The sequence below is a fragment of the Astatotilapia calliptera genome, chromosome 3, assembly GCF_964374335.1.
Source record: "Astatotilapia calliptera chromosome 3, fAstCal68.1, whole genome shotgun sequence".
Lineage (NCBI taxonomy): Eukaryota > Metazoa > Chordata > Actinopteri > Cichliformes > Cichlidae > Astatotilapia > Astatotilapia calliptera.
In genome coordinates, this window is record NC_137424.1 from 46,913,988 (window position 1) to 46,932,319 (window position 18,332).

Genomic DNA, 18,332 nt, shown 5'->3' on the forward strand with positions numbered 1-18,332 from the left:
TGCTCCGGAGACTCCAGCTCCCGGAGACTCCTCAGTGACACCCGTGTTGCGACGTTCCCAGAGAGAGAGACGTCCACCAGAGACTTTAAAGGACTTTGTTAGGTAGTGTGAGATCTTCCAGAAATAGAGCAACAATGCGCTCTGATCTCACAGGAAGGACGTACCTTCCTAGTTAGAAAAAAAAAAGAGAAACATGGAAACCTATGTACAGTTGTATGGTTGCATGGTTACCTTAATTACATGTTGATTGCTTGTTAAGCATTCTTTAGATAAACGGTTATTTTGTAAGTCAAGGGAGTTGTTGACTTAAGGGGGGAGGAGATGTGGTATCGCAAGAAATAAGTGGTTATATAAATATATGAGTATACATAATAGTTATTATTCATAGATACCTACATCCTAAGTTCCTGTTATTCTTCTGAAAGAAACAGAATGAGTGTGTTGTTACAATGGTAATGCCAGGAGAGGCAGTATTAGTTCTGTGTTACATTAATGTGTAAGGAAGTGGAAGAAGTGTGTGTCCTGTAGGAGGCAGTAGGAAAATGGATGCTCATGTTCTGTACATGCCCTGAAAGTAAGGTTCAGTAAACCAGTGCAACGATACTCCGGTGTAAGGCTCAGTTATTGTATTTTTATTTTTTGAAGATGCAACAATTGCTTTTCGTCTCTTGGAAAGAGACCCTGGAATAATCTGTTTGTTTGTTCATAACAGCAACCAAGAAAAGGGCAGAGCACAAAAAGACAGGTGGTGGTCCTGCACCCCCTCGTCAACAAGTTGGTTAAGTGAATAATACCCTCACGGGAATATCGATATCTCTCTATGAGCACACTGTCGCGCTGAGCTAAAGGATCCTGTCTGTCCTGCAATATATGCTGAATTCTGAAAACTCTCCTTATCAATCTTGCACCTTCCGCAATGGGCTGCTCGCGTAAACGGACAGGACATGGCTGCGACAGACTTCCCAAATCCACCTTCGCTTTTATAGCCGTGGTCTCTCATCTTGATTACACGAAGTAATTTGCAATTACTACTCTGAAATATGAATTACATCTGTAATAATCACATACATGTAATAGAATGTTAATAGTACATTTCCCGTTATTAGGAAATGACCTGTATGTATCTGTGTGAAATCAATAGAATAGAATAGAATAGAATTCAACTTTATTGTCATTGCACATGCACAGGTACAGGGCAACGAAATGCAGTTTGCATCCATCCAGAAGTGCTTTAGTGATATAGCTATATTACAATATATATTAGCAATAATATAGATATGTGAGTATATTACAGAAATGGGTCTATTATGGTATGTTATAATGTACACGGTATGAAGTATGTTGCGAATATTCTATAACTATAAGTATGTACAGGCTGTAGTGAGTACAAGCTATGTACAGATTATGAACAGGATATAAATATGAAAAACTATACAGAATATGAAATAAATAACTTTACAGAATCTGGGATATACAGCTATACAGAAATGGGAACTATGCAAGTTGTAAACAGTTGTAGGATTAAAAATTATCGAATGTACAGAATGATTATTTACACAGAGCTATACAGTAGTGCAGTTAAGATAAGTGAGGGTGTAGATAGTTTCTACAGAGGCTATATAAAGTGCTAGTGGTTGTGAGTGGTGGTTCAGTCCATGTTATTATTGTGTTTGAGGGTACAGTTGTCCATTGTGGGTGTGTGTATGTTCAGTCCATGAGTTTAACGTGGGTCAGATGTCAGGAGGCAGAGTTCAGGAGTCTGACAGCTGTGGGGAAGAAGCTGTTCCGGTACCTGGTGGTCTTAGTCCGGAGGCTCCTGTGGCGCCTCCCAGAGGGCAGGAGGGTGAAGAGTCCATGTGATGGGTGACTGGGGTCTTTGATGATTTTCCCAGCCCTTTTCAGACACCGCTTCCTGTAGATGTCTTTTATGGCAGGAAGTGGTGCTCCGGCGATGCGCTGGGCAGTTTTCACGACCCTCTGCAACGCCTTCCGGTCCGAGGCAGAGCAGTTCCCGTACCAGACTGTTATACAGTTGGTCAGGATGCTCTCGATGGTGCAGCGATAGAAGTTCACCAGGATGTCTGAGGACAGGTGGTTCTTCCTCAGAGTCCTCAAGAAGAAGAGGCGCTGGTGAGCCTTCTTGACCAGCTTGGAGCAGTTGGTCGTCCAGGTGAGATCCTCGGAGATGTGGACTCCCAGGAACTTGAAGCTGCTCACACGCTCCACAGCCGTCCCCTTAATGTGGATGGGTGGATGTGGGTCAGCATTCCTCCTGTAGTCCACGATGAGCTCCTTGGTCTTCTCGGTGTTAAGCAGCAGGTTGTTTCTGTCGCACCACTCAGCCAGACGATCCACCTCCTCCCTGTAGGCGGCCTCATCGTTGTCACTGATGAGGCCAATCACCGTGGTGTCATCTGCAAACTTAATGATGGTGTTGGAACCATCAGCAGGTCTGCAGTCGTGGGTGAAGAGGGAGTAGAGGAAAAGGCTCATCACACAGCCTTGTGGTACACCGGTGTTCATTGTGATGGTAGATGAGCAGCGGTTATCCAGCCGGACATGTTGGGGGCGGTTGGTCAGGAAGTCCAGTAACCATTTGCAGATGAGGGAACTGATACCCAGGTCTGTCAGTTTCCTGGTGAGTTGTGAGGGGTGGATTGTATTGAATGCTGAACTGAAGTCTATAAACAGCATTCTGGCGTAGGTGTTGTTGTTGTCCAGGTGTGAGAGGACAGAGTGCATTGCGATGGAGACTGCATCCTCTGTGCTCCTGTTCCGGCGGTATGCAAATTGGTGGGGGTCCAGGGTGGGGGGGAGACAGGATTTGAAGTGTGCTAGGACCAGCTGCTCTAAGCACTTAGTGATGGATCAAGTGCTGCATTATCTTTAGTTACATTGATAATATTTATTTATGGTGAAACAGTGGTGGAATATCGCTGTTGCTTTCGTATACATGAAGCGGACATACCTGCGTGGCCGCGATCTAATCCTGTTTACATAAAGTAAACCTGCTCCCGAGCAGGTTTACGCTTACGGCTCTGTTGCTATGGCAGCAAGTCCCGGATGAGCTTCGGGGAACCGAACGATCCAAGATCACGCGAAATCGTCAACAATCAAATCCAGCTAACTTACTTAGCGAGGTACGAAGAACGGGCCCCAGGTCAGAGATACTAAGGTGCCAGGGTATTGAGGGATTTGTAAGTAAGCTCAGAACCTTGGGGCACACAGTGGTTAACTGGAGCAGAGATGGAGCTGAAGTCTCCCATGGTGACAAAGGCAAACTGTGCTCTGTTGGAGAGGTTTGACTGATAGCAAGAGAGCACGGTACCAGTGAGAAGATTATGATTGATTACGCAGGAAGGAAGGATGGTGTGAGGGCTGCAGAGAGGTCCAGGAGGATGAGGATAAGAACAGTCTCAGTGCTGTGTCGTGTTCTGAAGCCAGATTGGAAGAGTTCATAGAGCTCATGGTATGACATGTGTTGATGTGGTGGCCACTGCTCTTTCCAAGGATACACAGGCATGGGTACACCTGCACAGGAACACAACAGGGTCAGTCATAGAATAAAGTGATGCAGTCATCATTCAGGAAACTGCTGAGTTTATAAATTCAGAAGAAAAAAAGATTCTCCAAACAGATGAGGAGATTGATTTAGAAACCAGCGTTTATACCAGCTGTAAATGTGCACAGTTCACTGAATGATGTAAGTTCAGTAAATCTTCTTGATGCTATCTTCAGTTCATGCGTAGACACATTTGTGTATTTGAGGATGACTTTACTTGTTTCAAGAATTTTACATTTGAATATCTGCAGCCACTTCTCATGTTATTTGTGCTCCTTTCCCTGATACAGAAAATATTCAATCATGTGTTTCAGCTGTGAAGTGTTCAGGATAAGACATAAAAGGCAACTACAGGGGATTATCATGTTTAAACTACAGGCAAGTGTCTCGATTAGCTGAGACACTGTTAAGTAACTGAATCCTCATAATATTAATAAAAGAGTATGTTTAAAAAGGCCTCAAGAACTCCTGAAAACTGTGGTCATAAATGTAAAGATGAAAATGCAAAAATAACGGCTCAACGTTAATAAAATAAAACTTCCTGTTACAATTTAAAAGTGGACAGCTCACATGGACAAATAACAAACTCTGACTTTGTGTGTTTATGTGTTGATCTCAGCCTCACAGATCTGTGGAGTCACTCTGTTGTTTTATCCAGAATATTTATATGGTTTAATTTCTTTCATGAAAACACATCTTATTATTTTCAAGTCCAAACATCACCAGGATGCAGTAAATCTTTTGACTCTTAACAGCAGCAATAAAAATCAGGACATCTTCAAATTGACTATATGCTTCCATCAATCTCTAACTTGATGTGTTTATGTGAACAGTTCCCAATAAGCCCACCGTGATCCTCGAACCACCCTTGACTCAGATATACAGCAGTGAGACAGTCACTGTCAGATGTGAGATTCAGGAAAGTGATGGAAGCCATTCGATGTTTCTAATGTCATCAGCCAAGTTAGAACCACCGTCAACATCTGAATACAGAATCAGCAGAGCTACAGAGTCTCACAGTGGAGAATACAAATGCTGCACTTTTACATTGTGCGGTGACATCATCACACTGACTGTATCATGTAAGTTGGACTCATTTCATTCAGTAATATTGTTCTCTGTTTTATCTGTTTTATCTTAGTAGCAAAATCAGTGAGAAACAGTTTTAAATGTGGTGATAAAAAAACACAGTTATCACCAGAGTGAAAAAACTTTGTAACATAAATATTAAACACAGATGTAATGAACTCAGTGTCTTCAATATGTGCATGTGTGTGGTTTTCACCACTGCAGCTCTGAATTATGACACAATTATTGTATTTGTTTGTTTTTAAAATTTATTTTAAGCTGAACAAACATGATCAATAAATACAGAATGAGCAGAGCAGCTGTTTGAAAATACAGATGCTGAAAAAAGAAAAGGCTGATCATCAACAGAGAAGAGTTCTGTTATCACATCACAGCCCTGGTTGGGGTCGGGGATAGCATACAGTATGAAAAACATCTGTATGAATTATGATGACTGATAAATGCTGCTGACTGTGCATTGGTTATGCATCTTTTACATGTGATCATGATCCTTAAAACAAGTCGGATATTTAACAAAAAGGCAGATTAACAAAAAATCTTGATGCTAAGAGCATCCACGATCAACTGGCCTCAGATCAGCTAACAGTGTATAGTTCACCTGTCTCTGCATTTAGGAGTACAGTTTGGTGGCAGAGCGTAAAAACACTCTCACCTGATTCTTGATTCACTCTGATTTTCATCATGTTATATACATCCAGTGTTAGCTCCTGGCTCTCTAGCTGGCTAACAGTTAGCTGAGATACCTGTGCTGTCCTCATGTGTGCTGCTGCCAGTTGTTGATTCTCATCAAATTTGATTTGAAGACAGTTGTTTCCTTCCATCCATCCATTTTCTTAACACACAGTTGTGAGCTCTTAAGCACTTACTGAATTCAACATATTACAAACTTCTTTATTTTTCTTGAATTCTTACTTTTTCTTTTAAAACTTAATTCACTATAAAGACATTATTCCTGAAGCAAGTGACAATCTGATGCTTTCTCTTTTCCTGTAACTTCAACAGCAAGTAAACCCAGAGCCACACTGACAGCACAAAGTTCAGTCATACCAGCAGGGGGCAGTGTGACACTGAGCTGCTCTGTGGAGGGCTCTGCTGGCTGGAAGCTTGACTGGTTCAGACGTGATTCAGAGTTTTCTGGAGCTCAGAAAATAGGAGCTGGAACATCAGAGCACACTATCAGTATTTCAGAAGGAGGCATCTATTACTGCAGAGGAGGGAGAGGAGATCCAGTTTTCTCCACAGAGGACAGTGCTGCAGTTACAATTCAGAAACAAGGTGAGGGTGAAATTTTGTTGTGAAATAAAACAAATTCACGTTTAAATTAAAGTCAGACTTAATATATTTAAATTTATTTTTGGTCCCACATGATTTGTTTCTGTTTAATGTTTATTTGTGTTTGTTGAACAGTTTTGGCTGCTGTGAAACTGCAGCACAGCTGGTCTCAGATATTCACTGGTGACACAATCACTCTCAGATGTGAGATTCAGGGAGGTGAAGGAAAGGTGTGGAAATATGAATGGACAGCACCCAACACAAACAGCCCTCCAACATCCAGTGAATACAGGATCAGCAGAGTTTCAGTGTCCCACAGTGGAGTCTACAGATGTCGGGGTAGCAGTGACTATCTCTTAACAGGATGGAGTGATGCCTTCACACTGACAGTTTCATGTGAGTTGGACCATGATTCATGCTGACATTTCATGTTTTAATGTTTACATCTGTCTTTGTCACGATGAGTTGTGTGGCTGGACCCAAGTGCAGGACTCGGAGACAAAACATTAACTTAAATGGCAGCTTTATTTGCTGGTGCGACAAAACTGGGAATACATAAACAAAAAATGCCAAGGAACTAAAGAGCTAGGAATACTAGCGATAGAAATCAAAACCAAGAGAATCAAAACACATCATGAAATCAAGGATAACTAATACAAACAGGAAAACACTGAGTCCACATACTCAGGACCGTGACAGTCTTAACAGGAAAACTCCAACAATGATCCAGCTGTCTGCAGGCAGCTCAGGACAACAGTTTTTCTCACTGTGCAAACAGAAAGGAGAGACACCATGGAGGCTCTTAAAGTATCAGCAGTTTAACCATCATGTTGTGTTCCGGTCAAATGTTACCAAATTGAAAGTTTTATCGCTGGGAAATTTATTTAATTTGAGCAGATTGACCTAAAATTCCATAACTTTGTCCACAAAGAGGATTTCAGCAGACACTAAAAATCTGCATTACATGTGTTCCTGGTCAAAAATGTTCAATCATTAGAAATGGATGGAGGACACAACAAGACAATGCATATACACACACACACACACACACACACACACACACACACACACACCTGTCCCCACCTGAAATTCAAGATGGGCTTTCAGCCGAAAATCTCATCAGGATGATTACAGGACCTACAAAATGTTCTGTATCCTTGAGGACATCAAATCTCCGTTTGAATGGTTTCTAACTGTCTATCAAAACCAAAGAGGTAAACTTGAGCAACTTGGAGAAGAAACAGATTTACAAAGCTATTTGGAAGGAGGTAACCCAGAAAGACACTAAAGCACTGTAACGTTGGGTTGTGTTTAGTGGTTGAGAGGAGGCGGCAAAAACACTTAGCAGGAGAGTCAAAAGAATACACACTCACACTGGCGTTGGGAATTCCACAGCGTGTTCTTTAATATATCTTCTCTTCGTCAACCATATAAGCCCGGTTGAACGGCTGCAGCTTAACAAACATAGCGTGCAGTGTTCATACAACCCATAACGTTGCAAACAAAGGTGTCTGGAGAGGTAAAACATAAAATCTGTCCGTCCTCATGCACTAGCGTGCAAGCACATGTCCACACAATCACAGAGAGCAGTGGTGCATACTGATGACAACATTAACCCTGGACTTGGGTTGTCTTAAAGAGACACCACACCATTGTGACTGTTACAGCATATATGGGTCTTTTGATTTTGAGTGATGTGTACAGATCCAGAAATTAATTTACCAGCAGTTTATGAGATGCAGAGTAGTGGGACAATTTTTCAGGCCATCATGTCACCAGAGAAGTTTTACATGTTGTTGCGGGTGATTAACTTTGACAACAGTGATACAAGACCACGGCGTTGTTGACAAGACAAATCTGCAGTGATCAGAAAGGTTTGGGACAAGTGTGGAGCAGCAGCCACTCATCCATATCCCAAGTCTAAACGTGACAGTGGATGTGCGTCCGGTTGCTTTAGGGGATGCTGCCCTTTCAAACAGTATATGCCAAACAAGCTTCTAAATATGGCATAAAGATTTGGGCAACATGTGATGCCAGGACAAATTATACCTGGAACATGCAGGTTTATACTGGGAAACCTGCAGACGGTGTTGCTGAAAAGAACCAAGTGAAGTATGTGGATCTGAAGATGATTGGAGGTCTCAGTGACATAAGATGATAATTTCTTCATCTCCTACGCTCTTGGTCAGGAGCTGTGTCAGAAGCAAGTTTAACTTTGGGATCGTTTCCTCTACAAACAAATGAAATATGCCTCATCAGTTTGACCAGCAACACCACAGGTGTCACTTTGTGACTGTATATACATTTTAAATGGTTTAAAAAACAAATGTTCTTGGTAACTTTGACCCAAATGAGTCTGTGATAAACAGCATATTATCTTTTATCTGGTTATTTATTATAGTCAAAATAACCTGAAAATGATGTTTTTCACAACTCAAAGGTGCATAAACTCAGATTAAGAGACAAACAGACCATAAATAACAGACGTTCAAAAACTGTAATGCTCACAAGAACTTAAGTTGATAAAAAGACCAAACACAACAAGTGGTGATAATAAATCTGTTATTATAGTTTTATGTTTTTATAATTTTTATGATGATCTCAATGGAACGGCCATTTTTGACAGAACAAATTGTTTAACAGAAAATGAACACAACATGAGGGTTAAAGAGGAACGTACAGAGATGACAGTTTGATAAGAGAATCATAAATCAGTGAAATATTTAGTTTGTTAAATAGTCCAATGTGTCACATGCAGGGAAACTAATTTCTTTTTGTGTTTGTAGATAAATTACTCTGTGAATGTTTAAAGTGTGATCTGTACTGTAAGAAACGTATTCGTGGTGACGATTTAATGTTTTACCTATTTTGTTTCTTCAGCAGCAAGTAAACCCAGAGCCACGCTGACAGCACAAAGTTCAGTCATACCAGCAGGGGGCAGTGTGACACTGAGCTGCTCTGTGGAGGGCTCTGCTGGCTGGAAGTTTGACTGGTTCAGACGTGATTCAGTCTCTTCTAAAGCTCAGCTCATGAGAGGAAATGAAGCAAACAGAGTTATTAGTGTCTCACAAGGAGGTCTGTACCACTGCAGAGGAGGGAGAGGAGATCCAGTTTACTACACAGAGGACAGCAGTGACGTCACAGTTCAGGAAACACGTGAGTTTACTTTTTTTTTTTATTTCTGCCAAGCTGAGAGATCATAATGTGATCTTTGATAACAGTTTTATCTCACACCTGTGAGTTTTTTAACCTTGAGATGAGGCAAACTCTGAGTTTTCTGTTCATTAAGATTATTTGTGAAGGTGGGAAATAGAAAAATAGATTTATTCAGTCTTATTTTTGATCTTTATATTTCTATTTGTCTCTAAGTGAAATCGAATTCTAACAGCACATTTGTTATTATTATTGTATGATTCAGTAAAAGCACTAGATGTTACAATCCCTGACAATGCATTTCTTTAAATGGAGAAAATCTTGGGGGATGGCTGTTATGAGGAAAAGCAGCCCAGAAACTTTACCAGTAGCACACATCGTTGTATGCCTCAACCTTCGGTCTTTTACCCAGGCTAACCTGACATTTTTCCTTGATTAGGTTTAGGGATTAGAGATCTGATCTGATTTTAAAATTTGGGACACATCGTCAGTACCTTGGATTCATCGGGTGTTTCGGCCATTATCACTAGACACCCTCATCCAAGGAGGCTCTTCCAGCGTTGATCAGGCCCTGGATTGTGTCAGTGGTTTATGTCAAAATTGTAATTTCTCTTCTTCTTTCTGCTGTTTAGTTTTCTACAGTTTATTTTATTCTATCTACTCACTGCAACTGAGAAATACTTACCTCTTTAGCATTTATGGAGCCTCATTTCTTCAAAGGGACAGAAAAGGTGATAGAGAGAAGTAAGACAAGTAAGATAAGATAGGAGAGAGCAGAGAGGAGAACTGGAAGGGGGGGCGCCCGATCTGGCTTCCCACACCTCCCTACCGGATCGGGCTGTACGCTCGACCTCCCCACTGCCTCCCAGAAAAGGGAAGAAGAGCGGAATATTTTCTTTTCTCACGTGGCTAGGTGACTACCTTAGCTGCCCAAGTGATGTCAGCCCTTTTTAGCCATAACAAGTGACTGGTCCTCTCAGCAGTGTTAGCTAATTCTCTTATAGCCTGCTGTTGTGCCTGTCCTCTGATACCAACCTCTCTAAACAGCTTTGCTGTTGTTCTGGCAACAAAGCCCCTGCACCCCACTTCCACCGGGTGCACTTTGATCTTCCAGCCTCTGTCCTCTGCCTCAGCTGCCAAGTTGGCATACTGCAGCTTCTTACGCTTGAATCCTTCCTCAGTTGCTTCCTCCCATGGTACCATCAGCTCAATGACGTACACAAGTTTTTGGGAGTTAGACCAAAGGACGAGGTCTGGTCGCAGAGTAGCTGCTACAATCTCTGTGGGAAAAATTAGCCTCTGACAAATGTTGATGAAAGCCGACGCTCCTCTTGGTTCATGAAAGAATAGAATAGAAATCATGATATTTTTCTGTTCATCATATGTTTCTATTTGTCTCCTAACTGGATATTTTTCTGTGAACAGTTCCCAGTAAGACCACTGTGACCCTTCAGCCATCCTGGACTCAGATATACAGCGGTGAGACAGTCACTGTCAGATGTGAGATTCAGGGAGGTGAAGGAGCTCAGTGGACGTATGAATGGAGAGCAGCCAAGTCAAACACACCTCCAACATCCAATGAATACAGAATCATCAGAGCTACTAAGTCTGACAGTGGAGGATACAGCTGCCGGGGCAGAAGGGACTATTTCTTATCAGAGTGGAGTGATATCATCACACTGACTGTATCATGTAAGATCTTTCATCCAGAGTATCTAAATAAGGAAAAAGCACTTCTTGTCACGGTCCTGGGTCTCCTGACCCAGCGTTTTTAGTTCTTTGTGATGTTTGTATTATTGTACTTGTGTGATTTATTCTATGGTTTCTAGTTTCGATCCCTTGCCCTTCATGTTTCTCTGTGTCCCCTCTGTTCTGTGTAGTCTGTGTCTGCATGTTTGAGTTCCCCTCTGTGTCTTTCGGTTCTTAGAGTCCTCTGCCTTATGGTTTATGTCTCTGTGTTTCTTAGTTGCTGTCTCCACTGTGTCGAGTTCGCGTCTCTGTGTGATCCTTCCTGTTTTACTTTGAAGGTCCGTGTCTTATGTGAATGTGTCCTGCTTTGCTTGTCTCGTCAGTCCTGATTTCTCCCAGCTGTGCCCTCCTTCTGTGTCTCATTCCCCTCGTTACTCCCCAGTGTATTTAAACCCTGTGTTTCTCTGAGTCAGTGTTGTGTTGTCCCTCATGCTGTGTGGATCTCCCTGTGTCTCTCTGTGAGTTTAGTTTGCTTTGTATGACTTTCTCCTGCCAGCGAATAAAGCTGAGTTCTTTGTGTTTAAACTTCGTGCCTGAGTGCCTGCCTTTTGGGTCCAACTCCTGCCTGCCGCACAGCGATTCATGACACTTCTCCTTTCTTACTAGAGATGGAACGATACCACTTTTTTATGTGCGATACCGATATCATAAATTTGGATATCTGCCGATACACTATATCGGATTCTTATCGGTATTTTTTTTTTAATCAATACTTTTTTTTTAATATCTTGCTGCATTTTGTATAAGTTCATACTCAAGTTTAAAAAAACCCAAAATACTAAAGCTATTCTGTTATACCTGTATGGAAAAAAATACACTGCACCCAAAATATTTAAGAGTTTAGCAACACTGATCAATCTAATAAACTTAAACCTACACATTCCTCCCTATTCTGGTATTTTAAAGAGTACTTTGCGGAAATATTAAGCAACCTAACTAATAGGGTTGCCAACTCCCAGCAAAAAACAAATGGGGAACCACCCCCCAGCCTCCGCCTCCCGATGATTAATCGACGTAATCAACTTTAATTTAATGCACGTGTTTAAAAAAAAACAATCAATTATTTTTCCACAATAATTAAATAGATTCAACATCTTTCTTCAACAGAATTGCAGACTGCACAGATGGAAAAAGTAGTATAGCTTACTAGGGTATATTAGACTTAATAGTTACTATATATAGTAATGGACTTCTATACATTTTACATCAGATTAACACTTTGGGTGTAAGATTCAGATCATTATTTATTAAAAGCTAGACATTTTAAATGAGAATATGTCTTTGTGCCCCCTTTTCCCTGTTCATGCCCTATCGGCCCCCCTGGCTAAACTTTGCTAGATCCGCCCCTGCACAGTTACCAGCCGTCAGCTACGTAGAAAAAGATCCTCGAGTAGAAAGTAATATTAAATAAATCCTAACAACAGCTTATCAAGCTTAAACGTGCTGCTGTTGTTCAGCCGCCGGTTTCCTCTTTCTGGTGCAAAGTGGGCCAAAAACAAACAAGAGAGACGGACTCGCCACAGAAAAGCCGATCAGCTGATCATTAAGCAGTTTCATGATTGAAGTAGCAGCAGGAGAGGGAAGGGGAGAAAAGAGGCAGTTGCTCCATATATCGGTTGTTAAGCTTAACGCGGGAACGCTTTACAAACATTCAGAGATGAACTTACACACCTGCTTTACTTCTCTGGGATAACTTCCTCGTGTCATGGTCCGCGGCCTGGCGTCTGAGGTGCTGATGGGATGCCCACTCCCGTGGGTGTGGCCGCTGACTCCACACCTGCATCCCATCCCAGGCGATCACCAGGTGGACCATTTAATCCTGCCCAGCCTGCTGCTCCACGCCAGTCCGTAATCGTCCTTCAGCGATCACTGCTCGGCGTGTTTTGAGTCACCAGCCTGTCCACCTGCCTGTCCAGAATTTGGATCACGATCAACCCCAGCCGCCTCGCCCTTTCTGGAGCTTCTCCCCACGGACCCTCACCCCTCCCTCCGGTTCCCTTGGCCCCGCTATCATCGTAAGACGCGTACACTACCTCCCCTCGTATGCTGCCGGTTTACCCGCACCCCAATAATCCTTTTTTCTTTTTCTGTTTCAGCCTCCCACGGTCCCGCTCTCGGCGTTTCCTGCGCGATTCTTCTCCCGGTCCCTCGGTTTCTCTGGTTCCGTGCGTTTTCTCCCTTCTACTCTCCCGGGACACTCTCAGTTATAATAAAGTTTATTTTTTCTCTCGTACCGCTGTGTGTGTGTTCTGCTCCTGGGTCCAGCTTGTGTGTTGAACTTCGGTTCTTGACAGTACGGACTGGCCAGTATGGACCCAGCAGATCCACTCCGTTCCGCCATTAATAAGCAGGGCGCTATTCTCGGTCGCCACGACCAGCAGCTTCAATCGCTCCAGGACCGCTACCAAGAGCTCAGTGACACTCGGGAACAGCTGCGAACCAAGCCGCCCGATCCCGTGCCCCACGGCGTTTCGCCTCCGCCTTTGGAGCCCTTCCACGGGGAGTTAGACCTGTGTGGGGGGTTCCTTTTTCAATGCTCCCTGTTCTTCAGCCGCACGCCACACGCCTTCCCCACGGATGCAGCTAAAATCTCCTATTTTGTAGGTTTATTACGGGGACGTGCTTTAACGTGGGCTGAGGCCTATTTAACATCTCACTCCATTCGTGATTGCGATTACGATGATTTCCTGGAGGAGTTCCGGGCTACGTTCTCCCCTCCGGTCTCGGAAGATGACGCCACACAGAAGTTGCTGGGGCTCCGTCAGGGGCGGCGCAGTATCGCGGAGTACCTAGTCGAGTTTCGTACCAGAGCGGTCGCCGTGGGTTGGCCCGATTCAGCTCTCCGTGGGGTTTTTTTACGGTCACTAACCGACCAGATGAAGGACCAACTAGCTTTTCACGAAGAGACTAAATCCTTCGATGAATTGGCTTCCCTCGCCCGTAGGATCGATAGACGCCTGCGGGAGAGGGATGCCGAGCGGCGGCTTAAACCTATGGGCTCCGTATTGCGCCCCGGGATCAGTGTTTCTCCGCCCACGCCCACGGCTGCGTGTGCGCGCTCTCCGTCGCCTCCCCCGCCCGAACCCATGCAGATCGGACGCTCTCGGCTTTCTCCGGAGGAGAGGGAACGCCGATTTCGGGCTGGAGAATGCCTGTACTGTGGGAGGCCCGGTCACCGCATCGCTGTCTGCCCGGTCCGCCCAAACGACCCGGCCCACCGGTAAGTCCGGGGATACGGGTGGGCAGCACGTTAAGCACTACTAGACCCCGATTATTACTGTCCGTTACCCTCGTAACTAATAACCAGACCTTTACATGCTCCGCGCTGGTAGACTCCGGGGCGGAACAGAATCTTATGGATGAGAGACTGGCTAAGAAATTAGCTGTGTCCCTCACGCCACTCGAGCCGCCCATCCCTGCGTCCACGTTGAATAATCAAGTGTTTGCTTATATCACCCACCAAACTGCACCCGTACAGTTAGTCACATCAGGGAATCACCAGGAGCAGCTTTCCTTTTTCACTTTTCCCGCTCCTGACACCCCGCTTATCTTAGGTTACCCCTGGCTACAGAAACATAACCCTCGCATCGATTGGGCCGGAAAGAGGATCGCGAGCTGGAGTGTGTTCTGTCTGGCGAACTGTTTGGGGTCGGCCGTTCCCTCCGCCTCAACGAAACGAAATTCAACCCCGCCACCCGCACCGGACCTCTCTTCCGTGCCCCCCGAATATCACGATCTTCGGCAGGTGTTCAGTAAGGACGAGGCGCTCTCACTACCTCCTCACCGTCCTTATGACTGTGCCATTGATTTACTCCCGGGAGCTTCGCTGCCCTCTAGCAGACTGTATAACCTGTCTCGCCCCGAAAGAGAAACCATGGAGAATTACATCCAAGAGTCGCTAGCGGCAGGACGAATCAGGCCGTCGTCCTCCCCTGTCGCTGCGGGTTTTTTCTTTGTGGGAAAGAAGGACGGGACGCTTCGCCCCTGCATCGATTACCGGGGTCTTAACGACATCACCATCAAGAATAAATATCCCCTCCCACTAATTAATTCTATTTTTGACTCACTCCAGGAAGCCACAGTCTTCACCAAGCTGGATCTGCGGAACGCCTATCACCTGGTTCGAATACGTGAGGGTGATGAGTGGAAGACCGCCTTCAACACCCCACTGGGGCATTTCGAATATCTGGTGATGCCGTTTGGACTAACCAACGCCCCGGCGGTTTTTCAAGCTCTAGTCAACGACGTGTTACGGGACTTCCTAAATGTGTTTGTTTTCGTATACCTAGATGACATTCTGATCTTTTCCAAAACACCCGAAGAACATCACATCCATGTGAGAAGCGTACTACAACGGCTGCTCGAAAACAGGTTGTACGTCAAGGCGGAAAAATGTGAGTTCCACGTTTCATCCATCTCCTTCTTGGGCTACATTCTAGCAGGTGGGCAGGTGAAGACCGACCCGGTGAAAGTCAAGGCAGTGTTGGAATGGCCGGTTCCGGAGTCACGGAAGAAGCTTCAGAGCTTCCTGGGGTTTGCGAACTTTTACCGCCGCTTCATCCGGAACTACAGCCAGGTGGCAGCGCCGCTCACCCAGCTCACCTCACCCAAAGTGCCCTTCACCTGGTCCCCTGAAGCCCACGCAGCCTTCGCTAAGTTAAAACGGTTATTCACTTCCACACCCATCCTAACCCACCCAGACGCTGCTAAGCAGTTTGTTGTAGAAGTTGACGCGTCTGATGCGGGAGTGGGAGCGGTTCTCTCCCAGCGGTCTGGGCCTCTGAATAAGCTCCGGCCATGCGCCTTCTTCTCACGCCGACTCACCCCCGCAGAGAAGAATTATGACATCGGCGACAGGGAACTGCTAGCCGTTAAACTCGCTTTAGAGGAATGGCGCCACTGGCTGGAGGGGGCCGCTCAGCCCTTCCTCATCTGGACAGACCATAAGAACCTCCTGTACCTGAGAACCGCCAAGAGGTTGAATCCACGCCAAGCTCGCTGGTCCCTATTCTTCGCCCGCTTCAACTTCACGCTCTCCTATCGTCCAGGATCGCGGAACACCAAGCCCGATGCGCTCTCCCGTCAGTACTCCTCCGACAGCGAAGCGACTCCCCCCGCCACCATCCTACCCGCCACCTGCGTGGTGGGCGCCCTCACCTGGGAAATAGAGGAGACCATTCGCCGAGCTCTCCCGGGAGACCCCGATCCAGGGACCGGACCACCCGGACGGCGCTTCGTTCCTGCTGCCGCCCGTGGAGCTGTCATCCACTGGATCCACACAGCACGATTCACGTGCCACCCAGGCGTGAACAGAACGACGCACCTCCTCAAGAAACATTTTTGGTGGAAAACGCTAATAAGGGACGTGAGGGACTATGTGTCTGCCTGTGCCGTCTGCGCCCGTAATAAGTCATCCACCCAGCGCCCCGCAGGCCAGCTCCACCCGCTCACTACACCCCACCGGCCCTGGTCTCACATCTCCCTCGACTTTGTTACCGGTCTCCCTGCCTCGTCCGGAAAGCGTGTCATTCTCACCGTTGTAGATCGGTTTTCCAAGGCCGCTCACTTCATCCCGCTAGCCAAGCTGCCCTCAGCCGCTGAGACTGCCCAGTCGTTGGTTGCTAATGTGTTCAGGCTCCACGGAATCCCCTTGGAAATTGTCTCCGATCGAGGTCCCCAGTTCACCTCACAGGTGTGGAAGACCTTCTGTTCCGCTCTCGGCGCCAAGGTTAACCTAAGCTCCGGCTTCCACCCGCAATCCAACGGACAGACTGAACGTCTCAATCAAGAACTGGAGACTATGCTACGGTGCGTGGCCAGTCAAAACCCCTCCTCTTGGGTTACCTACCTGCCCTGGGTGGAGTACGCCCACAACACTCTAACCTCGTCCTCCACCGGTCTATCACCTTTCGAGGCGTCTCTCGGATATCAGCCTCCGCTCTTCCCTGAAGAGGACTTGACTCTCTCCGTCCCGTCGGCTCCACACCACCTTCGGCGCTGCCAACGTGTATGGCGCAGCGTTCGCAGCGCCCTCCTGCGTGCGAAGGAACGACATGCGCACTACGCCGATCGTCGCCGCGCCCCAGCCCCTGACTACCAGCCGGGACAGAAGGTTTGGTTGGCTGCTGGGAACATCCCACTCCGGGGCACGTCCCGCAAACTGGCTCCCTGTTTCATCGGGCCATACGAGGTGGGCCGAGTCATCAACCCGGTGGCGGTCAGGCTTCGGCTTCCAGCCTCCCGGCGTGTGCACCCCACGTTCCATGTGTCTCAGCTTAAACCAGTCCGCCTCAGCCCCCTGTGCCCTCCTTCCGCGCCCCCTCCTCCCGCCCGGCTCGTCGGCGGCCATCCGGCCTATGCGGTCCGGCGTATCCTGGATGCGCGCCGGCGCGGGCGCGGCTGGCAGTATCTCGTGGATTGGGAGGGGTACGGCCCCGAGGACTGCCTCTGGGTCCCGCGCTCCTTCGTTCTGGACCCTCGCCTCATCTCTGCTTTCCATGCTTCTCTCCGCAGGCGGGGTCCCGGCCTGTCGCCTGGGGGCGACTCTTGAGGGGGGGGTACTGTCATGGTCCGCGGCCTGGCGTCTGAGGTGCTGATGGGATGCCCACTCCCGTGGGCGTGGCCGCTGACTCCACACCTGCATCCCATCCCAGGCGATCACCAGGTGGACCATTTAATCCTGCCCAGCCTGCTGCTCCACGCCAGTCCGTAATCGTCCTTCAGCGATCACTGCTCGGCGTGTTTTGAGTCACCAGCCTGTCCACCTGCCTGTCCAGAATTTGGATCACGATCAACCCCAGCCACCTCGCCCTTTCTGGAGCTTCTCCCCACGGACCCTCACCCCTCCCTCCGGTTCCCTTGGCCCCGCTATCATCGTAAGACGCGTACACTACCTCCCCTCGTATGCTGCCGGTTTACCCGCACCCCAATAATCCTTTTTTCTTTTTCTGTTTCAGCCTCCCACGGTCCCGCTCTCGGCGTTTCCTGCGCGATTCTTCTCCCGGTCCCTCGGTTTCTCTGGTTCCGTGCGTTTTCTCCCTTCTACTCTCCCGGGACACTCTCAGTTATAATAAAGTTTATTTTTTCTCTCGTACCGCTGTGTGTGTGTTCTGCTCCTGGGTCCAGCTTGTGTGTTGAACTTCGGTTCTTGACACCTCGGAGATGAAATGCCGGTTTGGTAGCGAGGCTCCAAATGTTCAATCAGACTGCTGACAGGTCTTGCACACCATATGATGCATACATGCTCCACCGTGCTAAGGTTATGAGCTGAGTTACCCCATGTCGCAAGTTTTGTGAGGTGCTTTCGTGATATTTAAAGGATCGGATTACATTTTTTATTTCTCTCCGATATCCGATCCAGTAATTTAGGTCAGTATCGGATCGATACCGATACCTAATATCAGATCGGTCCATCTCTATTTCTTACAGCTTTATAACTGTCTTTCATGTTGGTCAGTAAAATGTTTAGTTTTTATTTCAACAACAAAAACCTGAACAGCAGCTTTTT

General features: G+C 46.4%; 2 long non-coding RNA genes across 2 annotated transcripts; both read left to right on the plus strand.

The window, feature by feature from the left end:
• The first annotated feature begins 12,561 nt into the window (after window positions 1-12,561).
• On the plus strand, window positions 12,562-13,058 carry LOC145425433 (uncharacterized). The gene is made up of 2 exons (XR_013906116.1): window positions 12,562-12,840; window positions 12,922-13,058. It is a non-coding gene; the product is annotated as an uncharacterized LOC145425433 (long non-coding RNA).
• Window positions 13,059-17,025: 3,967 nt separating this feature from the next.
• Window positions 17,026-17,918, plus strand: LOC145425436 (uncharacterized). Its single transcript, XR_013906119.1, has 2 exons — window positions 17,026-17,700; window positions 17,782-17,918. It is a non-coding gene; the product is annotated as an uncharacterized LOC145425436 (long non-coding RNA).
• The last annotated feature ends 414 nt before the right edge of the window (window positions 17,919-18,332 follow it).